The 8,472-nt window shown below is 42.6% G+C and overlaps 1 long non-coding RNA gene across 1 annotated transcript in view; it reads right to left on the reverse strand.

The window, feature by feature from the left end:
• Positions 1-7,293, reverse strand: part of LOC114054640 — a 9,203-nt gene extending 1,910 nt beyond the window's left edge. The window contains exons 1-2 of the long non-coding RNA XR_003570530.1: positions 5,106-7,293; positions 2,246-2,367 (exon numbers count right to left, since the gene is read on the reverse strand). This is a non-coding gene — a long non-coding RNA (uncharacterized LOC114054640). The remainder of the gene's footprint in view (positions 1-2,245; positions 2,368-5,105) is intronic.
• Between the last annotated feature and the right edge of the window lie 1,179 nt (positions 7,294-8,472).

Genomic DNA, 8,472 nt, shown 5'->3' on the forward strand with positions numbered 1-8,472 from the left:
AAGAATTCCAAGAACTCAACTGAGAAGCTTACTGGAAAAGTGGGGCTGAAGATCTAAATGCAGGAGGTGGATGATTCAGTAATGAATGGAAGGCTCATTTTGACAGCTTGGGCTGCCATCCAAGCTAATTTGTTTCCAAGCCTTCAGTTTGCCAACTGAAGTGGCTGAGGAATAATAGGCCCCAAAAATATTTCTAAGGAAACACAATGCCCATTATCACTGGAGGAGAAAGAATCTGCACGTTTCAAAGAGGCAAAAGAAATTTGAGATCTGCCAACTTTGGCCAGTTCCAAATGACACAGGAAGGAGCAGTTACAATGTACTGAAAGGAAAGAAATAGAGTATTGTTAAATAAAATAAATTCAAAGTAAAAGTCATCATAAAAAACAGGCACAATAAATAGAAGGATGATTCTTTTAGAGAGAGATGATTTTATGGCTGAGCCCATGCAAGCAGCCTATGAAAAAGAAAAGAGGGGCACAGGAAAAAATTGAAAAGAAACTGGTACAGAAAAGTAGTGTATAGTAAAATGAAAAATAATGAAGCAAGTACCTTTATGTTTGACTTGATCATCATAGTATTTCATGTAAATTGGTCTGGGTATTTTAAAAACATAAGAAACTTTAAAAATTCCCACACACAAACATTTTGTAGCTCTCACTAAAGTCAACAACAGCAAGAAGTGTCTTGTAGTTGTCACCACAGGTTAAGCCTGTCCTTGTCCTTCCAGTTTCTGTGCGGAAATACCCACGTGGCACAGCACAGGGGGGTGTTGGTTTGACCCCTTGAGCCAGGAAATGGAAAAGCCACGTTCTGTCCATGGATCAGCAACGTGCAAAGACCAGACCTGTCCCTGCCTGGCCCTGCATCCCAGTGGAAAACACACCCACAGCCACTCTGTGCTTTCATCCCCTCTTTCTTCATGTTCGCCACGATGACGGCTCATCCAGCAAAGAGAAGAGGGAGACTTGATAAACACCTTCAAGAAAGTGAAAGGGATTTTTAGAGGAGAACAACCAGGTAATCCCCCACTTGAAAAAGGAGTCAGCTTTATGTGCAGTTAAGCAGAATAAGAGATTTTGAGGAGCTGAGAAACCACTGCATGGCTAACAAGAAATACCTATGGAGGTTGTATACGCTTTTTTCACCACAGACTTCACTTCTTCAGTGAAGAAGAGGTGAAGAGGCTAGACATGGCTGATGTATACATAAAAAGTTTTTTGTTTGTTTGTTTTACTTTATGCAAACACATTAAGATGCTTACTACCTGTAAAAATATTTCCTTAATGTATTTTTTTATACCTAAGGGCAAAAAAATCAATTTTTCTGCTCTAAGACCTGCTCAGCAAAGTACTTCAGTTACCTGTTAGCCTTCAGCTTAGGTTTTCCTAACAATCAGCAGCTGCAAAACTCACCTTTCTCACCTGCTACACACTTGATGCTACAAACAAACCTTTTCTGTGCACAAAGGGAAAGTAACATTTTACTCAGAGACTTGCCAGCCTTTTAGATGATACCATCTCTGTGATGCCCCATCAACACCTGACTATAAAAACAGCTTTCTCATCCTCCTGAACACCTTTCTGATCTGAAACCTCTTTTTTTTCCCCTGCATTTTTAAATGAGCAGAGAAAGAAGGAAACTACTGCAATTTTCGTGCACTAGACAAATTCCTGAGCCTCGAGTGGTTTCAGATGCACATTTCATGGTCGGTGTTATTAAGGACTGTTCCTAATAAATTTATACACTCCCTCCATTTCCACTGAGAAGGGAATCTAGCACTGAAGGTTACTTTTTCTATTTCTAATACAATTGCACAACCAGGCTACTTAATTAAATGGGCACTCAAAGCTAACTGTGCTCCCTCAGGGTAAATCTAAATTGCAGTGGGAAGGTACGACTGCGATTTTAGCAGCTTCACCAAGCCCAGCTTCCACCCCAGGAGGATCAGCAGCAACACCTGGGCAGGTTTCACTGCAGGCTGAAGCACTGCACATATATTCACACAACTCTGGGGGTTTTACAGCAGCCAGATTAAAACTGGCTACAGCAGAACCAGGGCCAGCGCTGGAGCCATGAAAATATTTGAGAAGATAAGAGATGGAGCCCCATCCCCTTCTAACCACCCGGTGAATTTCTACCTACATTAATTTCAGAGCCTCTGAAACTGTCCCTAAAGCCAGTAGTGTTTCCATGTGCTCATTTGCAGCAAAGGTGCACTTTTAATAAGTCTGCACTGCCAAACCTTGCATTTTTTTCATGTCAGTTGCTTTCATGGGTGGTCACCTCTCCACAGCACAGCCCAAGGACTTACTCAATACCTTGCAAATTGATTCTTCCTCATGAGAGGGCACTGGCGGGATGCCACTGGAACAGAAATAACCACGCTTCCAGAGGTAAGATTGTTTGTGTTTACTCAATAAGCTGCATCTTCACAAAATTCTACCGCTGGAAAATCCAAGTATTTTAAGAAATTAACCTTTCAGTGGAATTCTGACAAGGCAGGATGTTTTGCTGATAGATGAACAGTATCCTGCCACAGTTAAACAGATTAGTATTTGTGAATTTTGACATAATTACTGATTTCCTCAACAGATTTAAAGTCTAAGTTTATCTTCATGTTAATCCAATTTCATGCCTAGAACAGAGCAAGCACAACAGAATGTCTTTCGTAACCTTCTGATATCATTAATTATTGCTACATTGGGAGTTACAGCATGGAACAAACAGGTTTTTAAATGGAAATCATTTGTCTCTCAGCAGGGAGACTCAACAGTTTTATTTCCTTCAACACCAAGCTGCATTCAAGTAATCTTGTTTCATGGTGATCCTCCTTCGACAACCTGCAAGTCAGTGGTGAAATCCCATTTATTTTGTGCCTGGATTGGTCAAATATGCTGCCCATAAGGGGAGGTGTCTATTTCCTCTCCTAATTGTGGAGGAAGGGTTTTCTGTATGTTAAGGCCACGTTTTCCCCAAGCTGTGGGCATTTGGTCAGGTTTCCTGGTGATTTTCCACAAAAGGAAATCCCCTAACTCATTAAAAAAAAAAAAATAGATTAATTGACCGGTTCAGTAACAAGCTGCCCCAGGACCCAATAAACTTTACAAAGGGTACATTCCAATTATGACTGGGCTCAGCATGAACCTGATAAGTAAGCCAGCAGAGTCCTTCTCCAGCATTAAGAGTCTTTTTTTTCTCCTTTTCCTCCATTAATTTAACTCTTTCTTGGCACTTGTGGACTGACCAACTTCTTGTTTTCCCTCTCCCTGTGAATGTTAACCCTGCTGAACAACTCCCAGCAATGAGATCTAACAGGCTCAATAACACCAAGCCCTGGTCTCCAGTCATTTTCTTGGCACTGCTGCCTCCTTCCACCCTTTGCCTGGTGTCATAAAATGAACCCAGCTCTCAGACCAGAACAGCGAAGAGGGGAAAAAGTGATTTTCTCACAGCAGAAACATCTAGTGCAGCAATTGGAACCACTGGCTAGCAGAGCACAGCTACAAGCCTGCCTTCACTGTGTGAGAGGGGTACAAGGGCTTTTGGTCACAGCCATAGTTGCAGCAGCAGGAGAAGGAAATGCAAGGCAGGTATCAAGTCAGGGAGACAAAACCAAAGGTTACCGCTACAAAACACTGTTTTAAATTCTCACATGTTAGTCCATCATGGCATCAGTTGATACAGACACACAAGAACACCTAAGACTCCAGTACTCCCGACCCTTTTGTGCCCACCCCTGTTCTTGGCAGCAAAAAAAGCCTATCTTGGTAGCACATACCTGTCAGATGAGAGTAAGCCCGGTCAGCCAAAAAGAAGAGCTCCTGGTTTCAGGTCTTTGCAGCAGTTCCCCACCTGAGGAACCAAGCTGAGCGTGGATACAGAAGACCACACACATCAACTCTATCTCCTCCCTGCCTATGAGGAACATTGTGGAAGCTCAGGCTGAGAACAGGGCTGTCCTCAGGTACAAAAGAAATCATTTGACCAATCTGGCAACATCTGGATGTGTCTCAAACAATCATGAGGCATCCCCTCCAGAGACAGCACACGAAGGTCAGGTGGAAGTGCCCCATGAACTGCATTTTCTCTGCAGAACCCCCAGCCTGAGCCTTCTACCACACAGCCCAGCTGGGGTTCAAGCAGCCTTTATTCACAGAGGCTTCTTCAGCTGGCTAATCATGTAAAGCCAATCTACACACCTGCCTTGTAACTACTGTTACTTTAAACACATAAAAATGCACAGAAATTTATATAGAAGACACTTAAACTGTTTGGACCCGCATTTACTTCTGCTCAGATTTTGAATATCATTTTCATACATTTATTATGCCTAGCCTGCACTGTATTTCTTATAGGAACAAGAATAGCTGTAATTATTGTTGTCAATCAAAGTCTCTCTGAAGTCCTCAGCTTTACTGTTTCAATAACTCATTTTAACCGGTGGCAAATGTCTTCAACAAGCACTAGAGCCTAATTTGCAGTCTGGTTCCCTTGTCATTTTCTGAGTCATCTTGGTGGAATGCTGTGAGGCAAGAGATTAGTTTTAGGACTTTTTTTCATCTTCTTTTTCTTTACATCTGAGGGCTGTTAAGAAGTTCGGTTTCAATAGCTCAGACATATCCAAGGCGTACCACAGGCACCGAAGGTGCAATGAAATACAAAGTTTATTCTACTTCGCTACAAAGAAAATACCTGATAAACTGTTTCAAAGTCGGGCTTAGCACATGCAGGTGCAGCTGTTATTGGTTTCACTGGAATTACAGTTGCTTACAACGGGTGCCCAGCCCTCTTACAAGTAAACTCCTCAGCATCACATGGAGCTCAACTGTGATTGCACACCCGTTGGTGTAAATCAGAAGTAATTCTACCAATGATACACGACCCTCGAGGTAAACATCAACCCCCCCAAAATAGCTAAGATGCCAAAAATAAACATGATACAGCGCTGATGGATTTATAGGCAACTGACAGTTTTCCTCCTCAGGTTCTTAATCAGGTCTCCCCGAGAGGTGCTAATATAATTAGGGATGAGATATGGATTAATAGGAAGAAAATATCATAACCTCCCTCTTACAATAAAACAGTTCGTACGCTGTACTTACCTGCAAACTGCTCCATTCTTCTGCTAGCATGACATTTGCTAAGGCAAAAGCCTGTTGATAATTCTCTGTAGTCCTATACAGCACTCAGCCATGGCTGCTCTTCAAAAGGCCATATTTATCCCCTGGGAAATATAGCTGTATTAATATGACATTTTGTCACAAATTAATCTTAAACAGGGTAATATTTTTGACACCGAGTTGAAACTGGAACTAAAAGGCAGTTCAGGTGGTTAAAGTGGCAATATCCTGTAGCAGACTTATATTCCCTGAGATAATACTGTTATGGTGTAAGTACCAATGTACTGGGATGTACCAAGGGGGAGAACTGTGCAAGTCTTTCTTCATTTTAACAACATGCGGGATCATTGGCCTTCTACTCTTTATTACAGCTGGCACTGCAGTAAGGCCCACTGATCCCAAACACCAGAGCCTGTGGTGCCAGGTGCAGGACAGAATAACAAAATTTGTGCTCAGAAAAAGCAGCCAAGACTGATAATTAGCACCTCATCTCCCTTCCTGATGGGCTGCACTGCTAGAAGTAGACAGACAGCTTAAAAAAGATAAGCTTTTTTAAAAAACTGATTTCTCATTAAAGCTGCTAAAAGTGGCCTGGTCTGGTTTTTAATTGAAGTCCCATGGCACAAGTCAGTTGTGACGAAAGGGATTCTCTGTGATGTGCTCTCTTTCCTGCTGTGGAAGTTCCCAGGCTTTGTACAGTTCATCAATGCCAGGCTAATTAGCACAGTATAATCTCACTACTTACACCCACTTCCCAAATCATCTGCACGTAGTTCCCACTACTACAGAAATCAGGGTAAATTCATACTACAGATTTCCACAGGAGTAGACCCTATTACACAGAGGATGCTGTAAACCTTTTTTTTTGTTTTATTCCTCCAAACTACACGATGTTGATGGTCACTGAAGATCCGGTGATTTGGTGGGCCCCAAATACTGCTTTATGAGCACTTCAGTGAACATCTCAGCTGTTCTTCACCAAATGCACGTCATCTGCCTTTTAAAGGGATCATTTTCATCAAGACTAATGTCTCCTCCCTGGCTGTTTGGCTCAATTCCCTCCTCAACCTGAAGATTGCAGCCACAGGCCACGCAGAAATATCTGTGTTACATGACAGACTGAAACACCCACACTCCTGATCTCTTCAATACCAGTCTTGGAGACGTGACGTGAAGCCCGCTGACCACTAGCAGTCATTAAAGATCCTACGACACTTTTTGCCAGAGCAGTGGGTGTTATTAACTCCAGGATCCTGGCCACGTTCCAGTTTGGATAATTACGTTCTCCCACACTGTTTTCCCCCGCAGTTTCAGATGGGGAACTTCTGTTCTTCGCTTCCTCTTGTAACAACCAGAGCAAAGTGTCGCTGGCGCTGAAAGGCCAACATGTCCCAGCCCCGAGCCAGGCACGGGGCTCAGCCCATGGGTACAATATGCATTCTGCAAAAGGCCCTGGGACTCGTTAGTAAAGAAAAAGAAAACCATAAAGACACAGCTCCAACCTCGGTGATTCTGCAGGTTGGTCACACACGCACGCGTTGCTGGGTTTCAGTTCTGCCAGTGCAACCCACAGGAAAGGGCTGGGTGTCCACCAGTGCTGTCCTCAGGCTGTGCCAAGAGGTTTTGCTAGCGGGTGTTTTATTAAGTGTTCAAGTGTAAGAATCAATCCAGCAAAGATCTAAAATTCAGGCCTCTTTACGCCTTGGTTGTACTCAGCGTCCACGAGTTTTTTAGGTAACAACTGGATCTTCTGGAAATAGACAAATACAAGCAGCCCTAATTTCTGTATCAGAAAATATTGAACCAAGGGCAAAATTTCTTACTTGAACAGGAAGTCATGTGTGTTTATCCAGCTGAGTTGCTTGCTCCTTGTAGGTACTGTGAAATAAGAGTAAAATGCATCTGCAGTAAGGCAACAAGGGCCCATGGGGTACCACTGCCACAACCTGGAGAGAGAGAGGGAACAGAACAGAACAGACAATGTAAGAGAGGGAAGCACTTCCTGTGCCTTTGTCTGGAGGCAACAAGTGGTGAGGCAACTCACCACCTATTTAATTTTAAAGGCTCGTTTGACTGACTTTCTTACCAAAAACCTTCCCAGGAAGTCTAAGTGTGGACTCGGAAATTATGATGGCTGAAGGGACCGAATCACTGAACTATTAAAGAAACCTTGAAAATACTATTTCTGTGTTCATTTGAGAGCAAACAGACAGAATTCTCTTCTCTGAATTCCTCCAGCTTAGCATAAGAAAGATGATACACTGTAGATTCTGTTGCTCCAGGCAACTGATGAGGAACATCTTTGATGTGCTTTGATTAATGTTGGCTTCTTTGATTCAATGATATTTGGTTCCAGCTCCACTTTAAAAATAAAAAATCCTTACTACCACAGGGAAAAATATTAAGGACACTTGCTTGGAAAATACTTGGGCTTATGTTAAGAGTTCTTATTCAAGATCAGGAAGTTTTCCTGCCTGTATTGTTCTCTCTCCTTTGAGCTGGTCACCTTGACTGCAAACCTGGACACCAGGTACACTCTCCTGGGGTAAAACTTTCCATTTTTTAGGACAATAAAAAAGCAGGAGTGAAAGGGACTGCCAGAGACCATGTCACTCCCTTTCCCTCCCAAATCACCTGACTGTTTCTAGCAGACATCTGCCTGTCTCTGTGATGGAGGTTTCACACTCCCCTGGAGTGATCTATTTTGAGATTTAACTATCCTACCCACTCACTCCTTCAGACAAAGGGATGCTGTCAGGAAACATCAGACCTCCAGAGAAATACAGCCATTTCTGTAGTAAATTGTGGAAGCTGGGTAAAAATAGAGAGAGCAAATCACTTCAGTGATGTTTGATTAAAAAAATGAAAACAGATTATGTATCCAAACTGGGTGGAAAGGGATTCACTCAGAGTCAGAACAGTGGGAATCTACCCGGTTTCCCTGGTTATTCCACAACTTTGGGACTTTATCATTTTGAATCCAGCAGCTTTGGATTAATCAGACCAGATCACAATAGCCAGCTATCTCAGTCTGACATCCAGTTAACAGCAGAAGGAACAGAGCCAGGAAGCAGAAGGAGGAAAAGAGGGACCACCTATCGTGTTTCATTCACTGGGCAGACATCCTAAAGCTCTCAGGCCAAGAAAACTCCCACTTGTTTCTGAACGAGCTGTTCAAAAGCAGCATTTTCCTGAATGGATCAGCACAGCTCCCAGACTAAAGGCTATTCTAGAATGAGCCAATGGCATTTTTATCCTGCTCTGAGTTAATATTAGTCCACACTGCAGTGTGTGTATCCTGATAGTGGTTGAAGTTAGGATTTTTTTAAAATTTTTTTTTCCTTTTTTT

The sequence above is a fragment of the Empidonax traillii genome, unplaced genomic scaffold (assembly GCF_003031625.1).
Source record: "Empidonax traillii isolate 1590-97213 ecotype Southwest subspecies unplaced genomic scaffold, ASM303162v1 scaffold36:size2505666, whole genome shotgun sequence".
Taxonomy (NCBI): Eukaryota; Metazoa; Chordata; class Aves; order Passeriformes; family Tyrannidae; genus Empidonax; species Empidonax traillii.